Here is a 19045-nt window from a genome sequence, read left to right as displayed (position 1 = left end):
AGAAGAGAAGAGAAGAGAAGAGAAGAGAAGAGAAGAGAAGAGAAGAGAAGAGAAGAGAAGAGAGAAGGAGTGAGAGTTGTTGATGTTTGTATGTCCTCCTCATCTCTCTCTCTCTCTCTCTGACTCCGTCTCTCTGCCTCGTCCCTCTGGTTTTCTTATCAGTCCCCGGCAGACCTTTGCTCCTCTGCTCTGCTGTCACACTCGGGTGTCGATAAACCGTCGGCCCACCTTGATGTCATTGTACGCTGCGGGTCAGGTGAGCACTTAAAATGTCCCCACATTAGTCTCCGTCTGAATAAAGACACTGTAAACCGTCCAAAACAAACCCCCTGTGAGGACGGACAGAGGGACAGATACTGAGGAAGGACAGCGTCTCTGTCACTGTGTTTGTGTGATGAGTCCCGTCTCCTCTGTCTCATCCTCCTCTGTGTGTCTCCTCTCATGGACTCCTGTTTGTCCCCAGACTCCAGATGTGTCTCTGCAGACGTCTCTAACATTCAGTAATGACCCAACAACAACAGGAACCTTCCCGTGTGGCTCCCTGGGATCAGACTGGATCAAACTGGGGTTGTATTTGGTCACTGTTAGCTGAGAGCAGTTTATCCATGTGCTGCCTCCTCTTCCTCCTCCTCCTCCTCCTCCATCTTCCTCCTCCTCCTCTTCCTTCTCCTCCGTCCCCTCACAGCAGCCACATGCTGCAGTTCATTATCCGGCCTTTAGGGGGCCCTGTTAGCTCCCTGAGCTCGTCATAAAAACCTCTGAGGAAACACTGATCGCATCTACGCGCCGTTGCCATGGATACGATGCAGTTTTTTTTTTTGGCCTTGACTCCTCGTTGCCCGACACCCCCACCGCCTCTCCTTCTGCCTTCCTGCTCTGTGTTTCCATCCTGCTGCTGTTGGTTCATTACGTTACTGCAGGAAACTGCTTTTAAAAATACAGCGTCTGACTTCTGCGGCTCATTGGTTTCCTTTTCTCCTGCCTCTCGTCCTTCCTTTCCTCCACACATGCTGTGCTGCAGCCTTTGTCTTATCTGATGTACGCCCTCCGCCCTGGCAGATGAGTCTAAAGATCCCCTGTAGACACCTTTCACCACACATAAAGATACTCTGCTGTATATAATCATTTGTGTCTGATCTGTCTTTCAAGATATGGAGAAGTTCAGTCACCTTTTAGGAAGTTTGAAAAACAACTGAATATCTGCACCTCGTGTCAAAACACAAAATATCTGAATATGTAAAGATTGTTTTTGAAGTGACACAAAATGTCTCTGAGTGTTTGTGACCTGCAGGCGTCATGTTTTTCACCGAGACTGGCTCCAAACTGGAAGTGATGTCATAAATCCTGCAGGTATGTTCAGGGGTTAAACTGAGATTTACAACCAGGTCTCACTCTGAAGGCGCTTGAGCAGTGACTTCTGCCGTCCTGTCACGTCGACACATCAGGGGGAAACACGGCGATACAACATCGTAAGTTAAGAGGGCGAGAGTCAGAGTAGGAGGTCGGTGTTCACTTCCTGTATGATTGTAAAACCAAAGCCTGTTCTTTTGCCCTAAATGTAACCTCATGTGTGTTTGTTGTTGAAGGGAAAAAAAAATACCTTGTTGGCGGTGTTGTACCGACGTAGTGCTTTTATTTTGAAAGAGACTGTATGCAAACTGTACATTTCCTGTGAAAACAGAAGTGTATTTTGAAAACAGACAATGCATGTAACAGGCTGAAGTTGACACGGCGTCCCAGAACGTCAACAACCAACACACCCAGGGTACCTTGGACGTCATATGTGGACGTGGAAAGTCCATGACCAAACGTGGACATGTGACGAGGTCACAGTGAGGACGTGACGAGGTGGAGGATGGATGTGAAAACAAACTGCACAGTGAAGCTCAAACCTCTCAGGAACACTGAGAAAAACTTTATTTACAGGAAGCGCCAGCCGTCATGTGACAACCTGATCTTTTGAACTGATTTGAAACTGGATGCTGATTAAAATATTTATTTAAAGTGGATATTCATCAGAATTATTTCTGTCCTGGAGGCGTAACCCAGCTGGCCACCGACGTCAGTAAACATTGATATTTGAGTTTAGCTGCGACATCATTGAACAACGTCGAATGCCAACATCAATTTGACCCAAAATACAGACGACAGATGGCGTTTTCATTTTGTTGGTTTTAAGTTGTGTTCAGTGACTACAATCCAACGTCTTCCAAACGTCTCATGCCAACGTCATCTTGACGTAGAATAACGACATTCAGTCATGAAGTTTGGAGAACAAACCCAACGCCTGCAAAACGTCAAAATGTTAACGCCCAGAAAACACGAACGGTGTTAAACATTTAAAATGTTGTCAACGTGATTTCACTCCGACCGAAAGTTAACCTCTGTCTAACATGAAAGTAAACGTCTGATATCAGATTGGTGTCACCTGCGTTGGTTCCTGTGTTTGCATTCTTACCAAAACCAGTTAGAGCGACCAGTAACTGGACATTTTCCACCTTCATATTAATTACTTACAGCTAGTGTGGAACTGCCAAGACAAAAGAAAACATCAGTAATATCATTAAAACTTTGTTGTTGTAACGAGATGTTTTTCACGTTTTACGACATATCTTAAAGTTTTAACAAGAAACTTTTTCTTATTGTGACAAGACACCATGTTATGACGAAATAAAACATGACATTAAAAAACATCGTCATAAAATGAGAAAAACTTTGTTATAATAAGAGAAGTTTCTTGCAACAATAAAAAACATCTTGTCCTCTGAGAGTTAAGCGCAGCATTTGGCACGACTGACCGTGACATCTTAGTCAGAAAAACCAACCTCCTTCTAAAGACTGACTGTGTGTTCAGCTGGTTCAAAACATAAACTAAAGGGAGGAAGTTTTACGTCAGTCTTGGAGAAACATGAGCTCTGTTTTGGACGCAGACGACACGTAACTGTTCATCTGTGCTGAACCAAACGATGCCACAGCCATGAACTCCATCACTACCTGTCTTTTAGCAATAAATAAATGCATGATATTTTAAAAGTTAAATGAACTGAAATCCTGCTAAAACAAAAAGAGAAATGCTGTTTAATAATCTAAGGAAATTAACTTCCTGATTGAATCTGAGGTGACGAGTCTTGGTGTGATCCTTGATTCAGATCTCAGCTTCAAGTCCCACATTAACAAGGTGACAAAAACACGTTTCCACCTCAGAGACAGAAACATCTCTAAGGTTCGATTATTTCTGAATGAAAAAGATGCAGAGAAACTGATTCACGTCTTTATTTCAGCCGACTGTTGTATGTCCATTCTGTCTGTGTTCATGTGAAGCACTCAGAGCTTATAATGTCCTTATTGATAAGTGCTTTGTGCTGCACTTCATGTATGAGTAGAGTTTATTATCATTATTATTGTAAGATAAGTTTCTTGTTATTACCTGATACTGATCAGTTTTTCTGTGGCATCAATAAACCTCCATATGCTTCACCTCTGGCTGTATGCTGATGTGTGTCTAATTATCTCTGTTTCAGCTGAGAGTGTGTCTTCTGATTTGTCCTTTAAACTACAGGTGTCTGTCTCTGATTGGCCGTAGTCGCAGGTTTGGCCTGAGGAGTATCAGCTGCTGATTGGTTCGTCCATCACCGTCTGCGGTCTGAAATCCCTGTTTCCATCAGACTGTCTGACGGCAGCAGCGTTGTGTCGTCAGCCTCCAAACCTCGACTGTTTCTGAGTGAAAGCGGTGAGGTTTTGTTGGGCGCTCAGCCTCAGTGGCTTTGTGAGAGTAATCTACTTTTAGAGGTTTGTAATTAACTTTAAAGCTGCAGGGCTGGGTTGCCATTTTCTCCTGTTTGTGCCGTTCCCAGGGAGCAGGGTTTAGTAAATGTCTTTTTGTTTCTGACTTTAGTTTGTGTAGGGTGAGCTGGTAGGTTGGGGAGGACAGTTGTGTTTGTTGTTTACTGTTAATTTGACTTTACTGCATTGTGTGTGTGACAGCGTCAATGAGGGCGAGGTTAAATCCAGCTAAAAGTGATAACAGAGTCGTCATGTGACCTCTGTCTGTTCACTTTGTGTCTCACATATGTCTCTGCTGAGAGGCTTTACGTTGAGATGGTATTCAGTTTGAAGGAGCTCAGTATCTGCCTGAAGCAGGAAACAGCAGAGGACTGTGAATCATTTTCAGAGCTATGGAGGATTTTACACGAGCTAACCGACCTGTCGACGTCTGTGGACAAATATAAAGTTACTTACTCAGAAGGCAGACAGAGGTCGAGCTGTCTTTATCTGTGTGTGACTTCATTTCTTGTCATTAAGTTCACCATGTTTTCATTCATTTAAATATTGGTTATTATTATTCTTGTGAGCAGTAAACACTGTCAGTGTGCTGTTAGCTCACACTAGCATGATGTTTCCAGACAGAGCCTGAGCAGGTCGTCCACACGAGGTCACTCAACACCTTTGTCCTTTGCTGTTTGTCCAGGTATGTTTTACTGTCGCTCCATTAAATGTTGTAAAATGTTAAACAGGGAGATATAATGTTTTTCTATAGTTGCTTTCATTTGCACAAATTTAAAATCCACTGCATCACTTCATTGTTTTTACAATTTGTTTCTTAAAACATGTAAACAGATTCATTTTGAGAGTTTCGGAGGATTTTCCACGAGACAGAGCGCGAGCAGGTCGTCACACGAGGAGACTCATCACTGCTGTGCTTTGCTGTTTATGACAGAGCTACAAAGAGTTTTCCATGAGGTGAATTAATCTGGCTGTTAGCGCCACCTACCAGCTCCGAGTGGTTCATCAGAGCAGAAGACGTCACACACAGGTCACGTGTGTTTTCATGCTCTCTTAGTCACAGCTTAAAATGTTAACACAAGCAGAAACTGAACACTTCCTGTGAAAATGGAAGTGTATTTGTAACAAGCGTAAATTGACACGGCGTCCGGACCGTCAACATCAGACGCAGGAGGATACCTAGCATGTCATGAAAATGTGAAAGGCCTCTGACAAAATGGCGGTATCTGACGAGCTGGGACGAGAGCGAGCTGATCTTTCTCTCCTTTAATAATTTGTTTCATAACTACTTCTTCACCTGTCTGTCTGCGTCTGTATTCTCAGGCCCCGCCCACGCCGCCACACACACCGGAGATTTCCTACACTTCACTTCTCTTTGCATCCGTCCTGATGAAACTCTTTTCAGCACTTGAGCTGTTCCAAATCTCTCACGCCCTCAGACACGGAACAGAAGAGACTGTGTGAAAATTATGATGTGACTTCTTCCTGCTCGGCCTTATAGGGCGCCGTACAGTCATCCACTGTGCATAATGGCTGCTGTCGCCTGTGACTAACTGCCTCTGTTCATAATAAAACTTGTCAAAACTCAAGCATCTCTCAGCTGAGTCAACCACACACACACACACACACACACACACACACACACACACACACACACACACACACACACACACACACACACACACACAGAGCGGAGCTTCCTCCTCGTTAATGTGTGCCTCAGTCATTAACGCGGTGACTGTGGATCCTGATTAAATTGATTAATTGAATGGAAAAGGAAATAAATCCTCGGCTCCCCGCCGGGCCGTGAGCACCGGAATGTACACAGTTAGCAGATTAGCAGCAGGCCTGAGTGACGGGAACCGAATGAGAAGCAGAAAGAAAAACAGACTAATCAGACGAGTCTCGCTGCCCCGACAGCATCACCATGGCGACAGCGTCATTGCGCGCTTCACCAATACATTTTAATACAGTCACATGACAAATACACAGTAAGGAGGCAGTTTAAGACGTCACATTGTGATTAGCTGTGAAAACATTTGGTGTGCTTATTAAAGAGACTGTGTGTGTGTGTGTGTGTGTGTGTGTGTGTGTGTGTGTGTGTATGATACATGGTGGGGACAAAAAATGTATTTTAGTAACAGAGTGAGGACATTATTATAAAGTGAGGACATTATTATAAAGTGAGGACATTATTATAAAGTGAGGACATTTCGGCTGCTCCTGACGTTTCCATCGGCCTGTGTGAGGGTCAGCCTTGGTTTCAGGGCTCAGGTTACAGTCAGGTGTGGGTCAGGGTCAGGGTCAGGGTCAGGGTCAGGGTGAGGCATTTAGTTGGTTAAGGTCAGGGACTGTTCTTTATTTATCAGAGGAGGGCAGTAGGTGTTTTTATTCTGACCCTCCCTGAAGCTACAAATATTTTTCCTTGATCCTCCCTGAGAGACTCTGATGTCCCTCCCTCCCTCATAAATGAGTTATTAGATTTTTAAAACTTTGATGTTTGAAAATTAAAAGTTGAAGATGAACTCCTGGAGTTAAAGAGAGCCTCCATTTTTCACTCTTGTCTTGCAATGGTTTAGTTTTGGCCGAATTTTAAAGGAAACTGAATGTATTTTGATGAAATATCACAAATTTAAGATCAGATCTGGTCATGATTTTTTTTTTTTCCTGAGAAAAGCATTCCTCTAAAAAAGTGTTTCTGGAAATCAAAAAAGAAAAGAAAGAAAAACAAAGTGTGGGTTTGAACTTTTCTTTGAGAATCACCTTTTTTTTTTTTTTTTTTCAAAAAATGAATGCCAACATTTGTAAACTCACCAAAATTTGAAAGGCACATTTTCTTTTTAAAATAATTTGCAAAAAAAAAAAAAAAAAGAAGCCAAAATGTATTTCCAAAAATTGCTGCCAAAATTTGGAAGGCAACTTCACCAAAAAAAAATCAAATCAAAAAATAACCAAAATGTATCTCCAAAATATTTTTTTAAAAATCAGAGGTTAGGGGCGTCGGTGGCTTAGTGGATAGAGCAGGCGCCCCATGTACAAGGCTGTTGCCGCAGCGGCCCGGGTTCGACTCCAGCCTGTGGCCCTTTGCTGCATGTCACCCCCTCTCTCTCTCCCCCTTTCACACTTGTCTGTCCTATACATTAAAGGCTGAAAATGCCCCCCAAAAAATATCTTTAAAAAAAAAAAAATCAGAGGTTAATTGATGATTGTGTGACTGCAAACCTTAGATTTTTGGTGAGACGCACAAAACAGGAAAATTTGTGTTGACCTTGTTGAGAAAGGTTTAAACTCAGGTTGTTAATGAATATTCCAGATTTTGGTTCCTTTCTTTGTTTGTTTCATTCTTAGGGCTCTAGTTTCCCGGCGCGGCGCAGGGTGGCGCAGGGTGGCGAACCCTGTGCAGAGCTAGTTTCGAGCAGCGCAACCCGAGGCGCGCTCAGTTTGGTAGTTTGGCAGCTTTGGTTGAGTTCTTAATTAAAATCACTTAATTGCTAATTTAGAAGAGCTTTGTTTTTTTTAAGACAGTAGTATTTTGGGAACATTTTGGAGACTTTTCGTACACTCCTACCTTCTGTAAATAAACCTTAACTTTTGTTTATACGCCTACACGCATTTCTCTTTTTCCCAAGGTTACATTTTTTTTAATTGCAAGAACACTGAAAACAAAAGTGAACACAGGCTGGTAAATGAAGTGTTGTTGGGTTGTGTTTGTGCCTGTGTGTCTGTACATGACAGGTCTGACAGGTGAAAGGATGGAGGAGAGGAGAGGAGAGGAGAGGAGAGGAGAGGAGAGGAGAGGAGAGGAGAGGAAATAAAAAACAAGGAAGGAAGTATATTCAAACTAATCCTACCTTTACTGTTATTACCAATACCAATAATTAAACCTGAACCGGGACAGAATTCAGAGATAATCTTCCTGACATGACACATGAATGAAGAGTCGACTCATTTTAATGTTTCTCCAGCATCGGCAGGAGAGATGTGAGAAACGATGCAGTTGTTTCGTAGGTTGGACACACGCAGAGTTTAAAACATAAGATAAGAGACGATCTTCTCTTCAACAACTCAACGAGACTTCCTGAACAGGACGGATTAAAGCAGATGTAAAGCTGAGAGTATCTTCGGTGGACGTCAGCCCGTATGATAATCCCCGGGGCCGCACACCAGCTTTACTTCACTTATTTCTACATTATTTGAAGTGTTAAATGTTGCAGTCTTGAATGACCTGCTGTGACTTGTGGTTATTTAAAAGGAAACAATGAAAACAGAGTGTACATTAATTGGGAGGATGTGCAGTGTTTTCCCAGCACAGGTGAGAAATCGACCGCCTTTGTTCTTTCATTCGGGTGTTGAATAAATCTGAATAAAACACGCTTCTAACCCTGCTTCAAAGAAAAAAGAAAAAAAACAGGAACATTTGAATAATTATATTCCTTTCAGCTGGATTCCCAAGACACAACAGGGCAAGACAAACTCCTGTACGAGCGAACAACATTCCATCAGAGAGAAGTGAGACAGTATACATCACTGAAAACAGACACCAACACCAGTAAACAATTCTCGCTCGATTTATCTTTGAAACAAATGCTTCCCCTGTTGTTCATATAGTTGGTATGAGAGCAGAGAGGGACTCTGTATTTACAGGCACACTGTTAACCAACGGGCCGAAAACCCGGCGAGCACAACACGACTGTTTATCAGACTTCATCTTCACACGGTGGACGTCAACGTGGAGACAAACGGCGTCAGGGCCGGAGATGGTTCCCTCAGACCTAAACACACACAGGAGAGCTAAACAAGGCTAACACACACTGCAGCATCTGTCCATGTGACGTCCACCTGCGTCCTCACAGAGTCTCCGTCTGTCCACACTGAGACACCTGAGCTACACCAGTGAGTGAAAACTGCTCAGTTACAGTTTTTAAATCACTTGTTATATAAAGTTGCATCAAAGTGAGATACTCACACTGCAGCTATTAGACTGCACCCATCCCTACGATTCGTTATTATGGATCCAACCACGTGCTGTGATTGGCTGGTACTCGTCACATCGATGCATCAGTGTCAGGAGCAGTTAGGATGAGAGCAAGGAGGTCATGTTGAGGGGCCGTGTTTACTGATCTCAGATGTTCTCTGAGAGCAAAGCGAAAAAACTCACACATGTGCTGTCAGCTGACGTGGTATGAGGAAGGACACAGTCCATGAGGATGAAACTTTTTGCTCACTGTTTTTGCGTTGCTATGCACCTCGTGTGTCTGCAGTCTTTTTTTTTTTTTTAGGGTCTCATGTACCCACACAGATCTCTGTTTATCTGCTGACAGCCTCTCACCCTCAACCAGAGCTACAGACAGTACCCTCTGCCTCAACATGGCAGCAGCTACACACTGATTACTGCAGGATACAGAAACTGTAGACTGATTACACGGGAAGGTTAGGGTGACGAGGTGATGGGCTGGTTGCCTGGCAACAATTAAAAGGCAAGATCTATTTTACTGGTGGCATTCAATTTAAAAAAAGAAGACAGTGTGGTGCGTCTTGCATTTTGCAACCTGCAGAACGCTCTCTGTGAGATGGTGCCTAAGACAACCAAAAGAGTTGTTTCCTGAGTATGTTAGTAGCAGGAGATTTCACTGATGCTAACGTGACATCAACAGACTCTTTGCTGCTCGCAGTGGCACTAATGCTCACTTCCTGCTCTCAGCCTGCGTTCAGTAACGTAGGATTTGACGTCTAAAGCTCTGTTGTGTCTCACTGTGACTCTGATCACTGCTCCATCGCCAGACGCAAATATCAACACTGCTCGTTTCTGTAAACCATGAGTACGATACATTTGTTTTATACATCATATAAACATTTCTAAAGAAATGTGAGCTGACTTTGTTCTCAGGAGGGGGAGGGGATGGTGGCTGCTGTGACACCAAGGAGCCGCAGGTCACTGTTCAAAACCAACAAACAACAAAACTGGGTTTTATTTAAACTGTTTCCGGCAACTTTTTAGGCACCAGACAGTGTGGGAGGTGTTCCCTGTCTGATAAAGTCACATTAAACTGGGGCTGTGACCGCATGGACTCTTTCTTCCCGGCTAAAAAGCAACGTATCACTTCTGTTTGGCAGTTAGCCGCTAATGCCCGGTCCCAGTAATGGACGTCTGACTCGTATAAACAGTCTAACGTGGGCTGAATGAGCATTAGCAGGTACATGTGTTACATACATCCAGCGTATGAAAGTGTATCATCACTGCGCCGTCCTGGTGCCGCCTCACTCCCTCTTCCTCTTCCTGCAATCCTTGTTCTCATAAAACTAAAGTTACATCAAGTAACTACGATACAACAGAACGTTAGCAACAGAATCAGCAGGTGTTTCTGGAACTGCAGCGTAAAACATATTGATCTCTCTTACAGATTTTACATTTGACACACAGTCTTGAGTGCGTTCGCTCACCGCAGCACCACAGCAGCCGTCAGTGATGACATGCTATCACACCTGACGTGTAACCAATCAGATGGGGCTGTGGGCGGGACTTGGAGAGAGGCTACAGAGTGAAGACTGCAGGCAGAGACAGGAAGCTGCATCAGAGCCAAAGTAGCACATTTTTCTATTAGTTTATTACATCAGTTTAAATGAAAAAGAAATAGAGTGATGATGAATAGAGTCAGTCCTGGTGGCGTAGCGTGGTCACAGCATTGATGATATAGTTATCGTCAAAACCCTGCTGCGCACCAAAGTGCTGGGACTGTGAGTACAGGACTGATTATAGCGGAGGTCAATGGGGGAAATATTTTTGGGTGCACGTCATTGTTTTGTAAAAGCTCAGTTTTCCTGGAACACACTGAAACATAAAGTCAGTGTTTCAGATCGATCCTTTCTGGAGATGATGTTTGAGAACAGCTCAGTGTGGAGTCACAGAGACGTCATGACAGATTTTCTCAGCTAATCAGTGGAAAGACTTTATTAAACCTGCCGGCTGATCCTGGACCTGCTCAGAGTGATGCTCAGAGTGCTCGCTCACATCTCTCCATCTGACTGATAACACAGCTGGGAGGGATCGCTCTCACACAGATCAAGGTCAAATTTCATTACTCCTAATGAGGCTTAGCATCCATCAGAATCTCTCCATCTCTCTCTCTCTCTGTGGCTCTCACACATGAAAGACCAGCAGCCACAGATTTCTGAGTTGAGCCGAGAGATTTCTGAGGCCTTACAGATAACGCTGCTGCCGCTGCCGCCGCCGCCGCCGCCTCTGCTGCTGCCAGGTCACAATCACCTTTAACTGTCACATTCATCCCACTGGAGACTCGTTTCCCTCTGAAAACAGAAGCTGCAGACGGAGCACAGAGTTCGTTTTTCTGCACCAACGTCACTCAGATATCGTGAAAAAAAAAAAAAAGCAGATTGTAATTTCACGTAAATGAGGTTTTGTGTGATTTGAGGAATAATGTGTGTTCTGCTCTGTGAGAAGATGAAGCATGAAGAATTAATGTCTCAGTAAGCTGCGTCCCTTCCTCAGTCAAAACAGGAAACGCTTCTTTGGCGCTGTCATTTGATAACTCATGTGTATGCGTGTGTGTTTGCATGTCCAGGGTTGTGTGTGTGTGTGTGTGTGTGTGTGTGTGTGTGTGTGTAGACTGATGTGTACGTTGGTGTTTTTTTCGTGTCTCTCCCCGCTGAGCTCCGGCGCTCCTCTTTGATAGACGCTGTAATCATCCTGTCAGATCATGTGTTTCTGAGGAGTGTGTGGAGCGTGTGTTTCCATGGCGGCCGTGCACAGTGACATCATGGAGGCTCTCAGATCATCAGACTGCGTCCTGTCTCGCAGAGAGTGTTGGTTCATAAAGCAGAGAGGACCTGTCATCCCTCCGTCATTGTCTTTACGCTCACTGTAGTGTCAGCTGACGCCTCACTGACAGTAATGTCAATATACAGCTGATACACAACCTCAGGCTGCGTTCACTCCCAACATGTTTGGTCCATCTGTTAGTACGGTTCGTTTGGGCTAGTGTGAAAGCTGTCAGTCAAACCCTGGTGCGGACCAAACAACCAAAGCGAGACCGCTCAGTGGGTGTGACTCATCCAGGGACACACAGTAGCAACAGGAGCCGTGTGGAAGACTCCCCGCCTCCTCGCGCTCCTCGCTGCTCCAGACGACACACGTACAAACCCCGAACGCACAAAGTATCACGTAGCATGCATAATCACATTGGCCCTCTGAGGAGACCGACTGCCAGGCTAATACACAAGGCGTTTACTGAGGGGGAAAAGAAATTACAAGTGATAAATTGAATTAATCTCAATTGAGGCTGGAATGGGATGAAACGGGGTCTCCAGCCTGGAGAGGATTAGCAGCAGATGTCAGGAGAGAGGAGGGGAGCAGGGAGGAGATGAATGAGGCAAAACTATTGTCTGTGTCCTGCGGCGTCCTTCTCTTTAATGAAAGAAAAATAACATTGTCCGCTCTGTGAAGAGTTTAAAGACCTGAGGAGCGCTCTGACTGTGACTGACAGACTCCTCATATTATACGTCACGCTGTCTGACTGTGCAGGTCTGTGGATGTTGAACGCAGCTCCGCAGGGGTCGTGTTGTGTCGTGTCGTGGCGATGTCATCGTCAGAAACATCCATTTCCTAAATGAGGCTGGTAATCCTGTATCATGGATGTGAACTGTTTAATCCTCCCGTGTGAATCCCTCAGTGAGTCACATGACATCGTGGTGCGGCTGCGACCAGGTGATCCAACATCCCCTCGTTTCACCGCCACTTCTGATTGGACATCATTTATTTGTTTTACTGGACTTTTACTGACATGAATAGCTTTAATATTTCTACTTTACATCTCCAACACTTGTTGTTAACTTGGCTTCACAGAAACAAACAGCTGAAATAAAGATGGAGACGTTTCAGGTCACAAACAAATCTAACCTGTGTTTTTATTTACAATATCTGACTGAGTATGGACGCATCAGATCGGTCCAATCAGCTGCAGCTCTGCGCTCTCCAATCAATAACTGATATCCAATCAGGAAGTGTGTCTGTCGGTAAAAGACTTAAGTGAAGGCTGCACTCATGTATCCTCGCTTCCTTCTCCACTGAGAGCCTGCTCTCTCCTCGACTCCTCTCTCCTCTCTCCTCGACTCCTCTCTCCTCTCTCCTCTCTCCTCGACTCCTTCGAGAGCGTTTAACACTTTCCCTGCCAAAATATTACCTTAATGTACAAGTTAAGGGCTTGTGCGGTGCTGTGCATTCTGGTAGTTGTAGGTTTTCTTCCTCGAGTAAATACGTCCTTTTCCTCTGTTTTTCTGGTCATGTAGTGTCGACCTCAAAAGAATTTGTGTCTTTCTACACAGTTGGAAGAAGTTTTCCTCGAGGGCTCTCTACCAACCTGAAACTTCTCTCATCTCGACTGTGAGGACAGGAACATGACGACAGGACGAACTCTCATGGCTGACGTCTGTACAGCAGAAGAAGAAACAGGAAACACTTTCTGCAGACCTGAAGGAGGAGGAGGAGGAGGAGGAGAAGGAGAACACCTGCAGGTTGAGCCTGATGCATGCATGAAGCACCAGCCAACACTCCACCATACAAACTGCCACATGGCCGTCAGTGTTGATGAGAGACATCAGAGCTGCTCACAGGATCGACTCCTCTCAGCACCACGTCAGTGAGATCAACCTGCAGCAGTCCAGAAGGAGACGGACACACAGTTTGGGCTGTCCGTCACCACAGGGAGGAGACTCTCATCTATCAGCGTCCAAGAGGAAACACACAGACTGTTGCACCAGGAAACAAAGACCCTCCCAGTACAGAGGAACGCCGCCAGCTTCTCCTCTTTAACTCCGTCCAGTAGCAGCAGGATCAGATGGAAGAAGACACGTCCACGTCCAAACCCAGGGGGACAACAGGGAGGACCACAGAGGAGAGTGAGTCATTTCCCACCAATTAACACACCAACGTCCACAAGAGGCCCGTCTTTTAGCATCATGTCAACGCTGTGCAGCGGAGCGTCCTCAGAGATCAGGCTGAAGTTGACACGGCGTCCCAGAACGTCAACAACCAACACACCCAGGGTACCTTGGACGTCATGTGTGGACGTGGAAAGTCCATGACCAAACGTGGACATGTGACGAGGTCACAGTGAGGACGGGTTGGATTCCCAAGTTATGAATGAGGCAATCTAACTGTGTGTGTGTGTATTCATACATGTGATTGGTCGGCAGGAGTTTTCAGCTGCGGAGGTACAGCGGTGGTTCTGATGGACTGTGGCGGCAGAGTGACAGAGTCGTCCTGGTGCAGAGTACGGCCACATAAAGCCTGACAGAGACCCATCAGACCGAAACATAGTCTGATTGACCCATTAAGCCACAGCAAAGCCCAGTGCCAGCAGGGAGCTAAGGAGGAGCAGGAGAAGGAGGAGGAGGAGCAGGAGGAGGAGCAGGAGGAGGACATGACACAGGGAGGAACACGATGATGTGTTTCTCCATCTGAAACAAACAAACCTCATCACAGGTGAACGTGCGGACATGTTCTCACCTCACAGAAGCACCTGAATATTTCCCCTCTCCTCATTTACATACATCACCCGACACATGATTTAAGAGGACCTGAGGGGCAGAGCACGTATGTCAGCGTGGCACATTAAGATAATTGATCCATACATAACATGGCAGACGTCCCCTCGGGGCACGGGCTTTTCTTCTTCTGCGACTCTGCTAACAGCAGCAGGTTCAAACAAAGGTTACTAATCCTCTAAATATGCTGATTACTCTTCTGCGCCTCAGAAAGTCACTGTACGTGTACCTCGTCTAAATCATATTAGGTCTGACTGTGACGCTTGAACATATAGTTTCGGTAATAGCTCCCCTCTGTGATGTGGAGAGCAGCGCAGAATACACACAGAGGAGTTGTGAGGATGGAGGGAAGGAGCAATAATGGGAGGCCTAATAGCAACAGCTCTGCCACATCTGGCTTACCGGGGGCTATCGAGGTGAATTATTTAGTGTTGTGAAGAAGCAGAGACATGGCCTTGAATGCAGAAGCAGAAGAATTCTGCGGCTCAAATCACAGCCAGAGTGGAAGGAAACATGGCTGCTTCACACCTGCTGAGGACACGAGGACAGCAGGAGCAACACATGGAGCATGTATGATACTTCCTCTGTGACAACATGTTTCTCTACTACTGTGGTGTAGTTGTGCGTATACGCAGGAGTACAGTGTATACTGACAGTCTGTGATGTCATCTGTGGCGTTACACACACACCTGTGTGTTGACAGTGACTTTAGATTTAGTCTTAAGATGAAAATATTTATTAGTTTTTGTCACATTGTGGTCATTTTTATCCTTCATAGTTTTAGTCGACAAAAATTCAAAACATTTTCCTCTCACGCCCTCAACTTTCTTTGTTGTCCTGGCACCTTTCCCTGACGCTGTCAGTCACCAATAAACAATGATGGCAACCAGCCACGTGTCATGCCGACATGAAAGGATGGCTGCTTTCGTCGGCGTCTGACACCGGATGTCTCTGACAAGCGCTGGTAAAAGTAAAAGTATTATTAATGTTTTATACTTAAAGTATGAAAAGTAAAGTGCTCGTAATGCAGAGAAAATCGGCCCCACGTGAGTCTGAGACTGTATTAAATTATTAGCTTATCATTAGTGATGAATTAATATGTAAGTAGAATTTAAATATTGTAGCTGGTGGAGCTAATATTTAATATGCTGGATGGTTTCATGTGTAACAGCGTGGCGTTGGGGCTCATGTACATCTACCTACCGACACCAGTGCTGTACTGGTTTGAAACCACTGTGCGATTGGTGTGAGGAGGGGGCAGGTACCAGACTCAGAGGTCTAATGTGGAGGATTGACCGCATTCCTCTCACAGATTGATCTGCTGTGATTCAACACAGTGTAAACTCTTACTGGATCAGACACACAGCAGAAACTTGTTAGATCCTCCAGTGTGTTCACGCTGAGGCATGAATGATGCGACACAGAGGCGTTATTCTCCAGAGCGGCGCGGCGACTCAGCCCAACTTTCCGGAACGCAGCGTCTGTTACTGACGGATAAGTCTGGTTAATAATTCAACATCACTTTGCTTTGCAGCGAACAGTATCTGTGGAAACAGAGCAGCAGCCTCTGAGCAGAATAATGAAAGACTATCAGCTGTGAGTACACAGAGGCTTAAAACCACAGACGTCACTCCACAGGTGAGGAAATAACAACTCAGACTTCACTCTGTTTCTTTACTGAGAAGTTCTCACCACATGTTTTATCAGAGCTCAGAAAGAATCCAAACATTCATTTGTTCAGTTTCATTTGATTTTCTGTTCATGCACTCAACAAATGGCTCTGCTGACGAGACTGAGGCGCTACCTCACTGTGCGGCCGCCACACAGCAACACACGGCACAGCGGCTGGTTTCAGACAGATGCAGTTATCATCTTCATGGCCAGCAGCCACGTTGTCTCACACCCATCTGTGCTCCCTGGGGTGCGTAGGTCTTAAAATTAGGTCTGGTCAGACCAACAAAAACCTGGTCTGAAAAGAAAAAAGTATAAAGCGCCCACATAGGTGGATGAGATAATGTGAATGACGTCATGTTTAACGTGAAAGTAGCAGAGATCAGAGCAGAGCTACAGAGAGACACTGTGCACGTTTACACGCAGCGTGACTTCACCGATTATTTTACACGCTCAAAGTTTTCTTCTGTTTCCTCTTTTAAGTTCAGACCTTCAGACCTCATGTCATTAGTTTTTCATATTTGCTGCAGTGCCCTGTGATAGTCTGGCGACCTGTCCAGGGTTACTCCGCCTCTCGCCCAGTGTCAGCTGGGATAGGCTCCACCCCCCGTGACCCCTAACAGGATAAGCAGTTACGGAAAATGAATGAATATAATGAGAGATGCAGTGACATCACTGCTCTCACTGCATTAGGGGCCGTAAACATGCCGCATGTTTGTGCCCTCAAATTCATTATTTTCAGCGTAGCAGCAGGTGCGCTCAAACGGCAGAGCGACACCATCATGGCGTGCATACATTCCTGAACACTTTTTTCATGGCCCGACGGCTGCACCCTTAAATAAACTGAGTCCAACTTTTGGAAGGCAGCAGCACACACTGCATGTCATGTGACGAGGACCAACCAATCACAGCTGACAGATATCTTTCCTTCTTCAGTAAATATCAGTGTGTGATAAATATGGAGGAGAAGCTGATCGTGTTAGTGCAGAGCTGTCAGAGCGTCACATCTGTCCCACAGACAATGTTTTGGCCTAATACACAATTACAGACAGCTCCTAGAAGACAATCAGCTCTGACCTCAGGTAATTAGGCTCTGATATGGTGCTGGTTATGGTCGCTTAGCAACCTCAGACACAACCTGTCTCCGTGCCCTTGAAAGTTGGCACAGAGTAGCGCCCAGCGCCGGACCTTGTGTTTTCCAGGCGGTTAGAGACGCAGCATGTGTGCGGCCTCTTACTCTCAAAACCCCTATCTTCTCTGTTCTGCCATGTGAACAGCAGAGCACCAGGTGCAGACACACACCTGTGATTAATCAGTGGACTAAATCTCTTTGCTCCTTGTCTTTTCCTTTGCACCAAAATTAAGTGACTATATAAAGTGTTCAGTGTTTCATCACACCACACTGACGGGGGGCAGAGCGCACTGTGGACACAGACGGAGCAGCAGAACGCCAAACACAGTGAGACTGAAACTTAACCGTTTGTTACTCTGGGTCTGAATGTTTGCTTTCACTCGTCTCTGCAGCAGCTGCTCCTCTCATCCATCATCTGATCTGATCTGATTCACGTTGAATCAGATCGTTCATTTTCGTCACGTTTGCTCATGGACTTTCCACGTCCACATATGACATCCAAGGTTTCCTGGGTGTGTTGGTTGTTGACGTTCTGGGATGTCGACACACTCGTGGTTGGGTTTAGAGAAAAAGAAGAAGGAGAGTTTGGCTTTACAGTCTTACAGGAAGTGAACACCGGCCTCCTGGGTGAAAGTCAGTGGTTGTTGGACCCATCCACCATTTTAATGTGTGTGATGTCATCCTGGTGTAAAGTCTATGGACAGAGTGACAGATGCACGTGTGAGCAGTTTTTATTTAAGTAGCGTGGCGGCATGTCGGCGTCCAGTTCTGACAATACACCGACGAGCTGAACAGGAGCGCTGTCTGTGTTCAACACATTCCTGTGGTGTGGTCCATTTGGCTCTGTTGTGCCCATCCTGATCCAACAGCCTAATACATTTGTAACCCTCTCACACTAACAGATAATCTCCTCCGACTATCTGTCCTGAACAAGCCTCTAATTAGCTGTGAGGATGGTCAGATCTGGTGTGAACTGGCCTGATAATCCTCCAGTGTGTCCGAGCCTGGCTCACATGACAACACATTACAGGGAGGATGTGGACGTCCCCAGATTGGTCAGACACGTGATTCCTGCAACGGACAGCTCTGGCGTTCGAGCACCTGCTGCGTGGTGACACTGAAAACAATGAATTGATGGCGAAAAAAACGTGGCGTGTGTGCGGCCCGTAAAACTGCAGTTACCACAAGATCTGATGTCACTAACAAATGTACTGATAGATGGACCTGCATGCATATTCATAAGAGTATTTAGTCTGTAGTGCAGCTGTGGGTGTTTTCCATCCTGCTAACTATCCTCAGTCTGATCAACAAGAAAACCACAAACAACTTTATTCATTCAGTGGAAAGTTTTTTTCTGTTATTTTTTTACTCTAACTGGCATCATCAATAATATCACAATCAGTGAGATTCTGTCATCTTTCTGCAATAAACAAATTTACCTCTCAATCACCACCTCAGTTCAGCAGCTGAACAAGAGGCCTGGAAATCCACACGACCGGTAAAAATCATAGTTTGATGTGAGACAAAGTTTCCCTCAAACATCTGAGCGAATTGAATATCTACACACACAGAGGACGACAAGCACGACCTGTTCAATCAAATCAGTAATTCACAAAGAAAATATCAAGAAATGCAGCTGCAAATAACAAATAAATTAAAACTAGAATCACCAGCCTGTGGTTGTATGACTCCGCCCACCAGTCCACCCTGTGGTTGTGACTCCGCCCACCAGTCCACCCTGTGGTTGTGACTCCGCCCACCAGTCCATCCTGTGGTTGTGTGACTCCACCCACCAGTTCACCCTGTGGTTGTATGACTCCACCCACCAGTCCATCCTGTGGTTGTGTGACTCCACCCACCAGTTCACCCTGTGGTTGTATGACTCCACCCACCAGTCCA

General features: G+C 45.3%; 1 protein-coding gene across 1 annotated transcript in view; it reads right to left on the bottom strand.

Annotated features, from left to right (window-relative positions):
• LOC126385742 (metabotropic glutamate receptor 7) overlaps positions 1 to 19045 on the bottom strand; it is a 397617-nt gene that overhangs the window by 65941 nt on the left and 312631 nt on the right. The gene's annotated exons all lie outside the window — the stretch shown is intronic.

Source organism: Epinephelus moara, chromosome 24 (assembly GCF_006386435.1).
Source record: "Epinephelus moara isolate mb chromosome 24, YSFRI_EMoa_1.0, whole genome shotgun sequence".
Classification (NCBI taxonomy): Eukaryota; Metazoa; Chordata; class Actinopteri; order Perciformes; family Serranidae; genus Epinephelus; species Epinephelus moara.
This window is presented reverse-complemented; position numbering and strand designations above follow the sequence as displayed.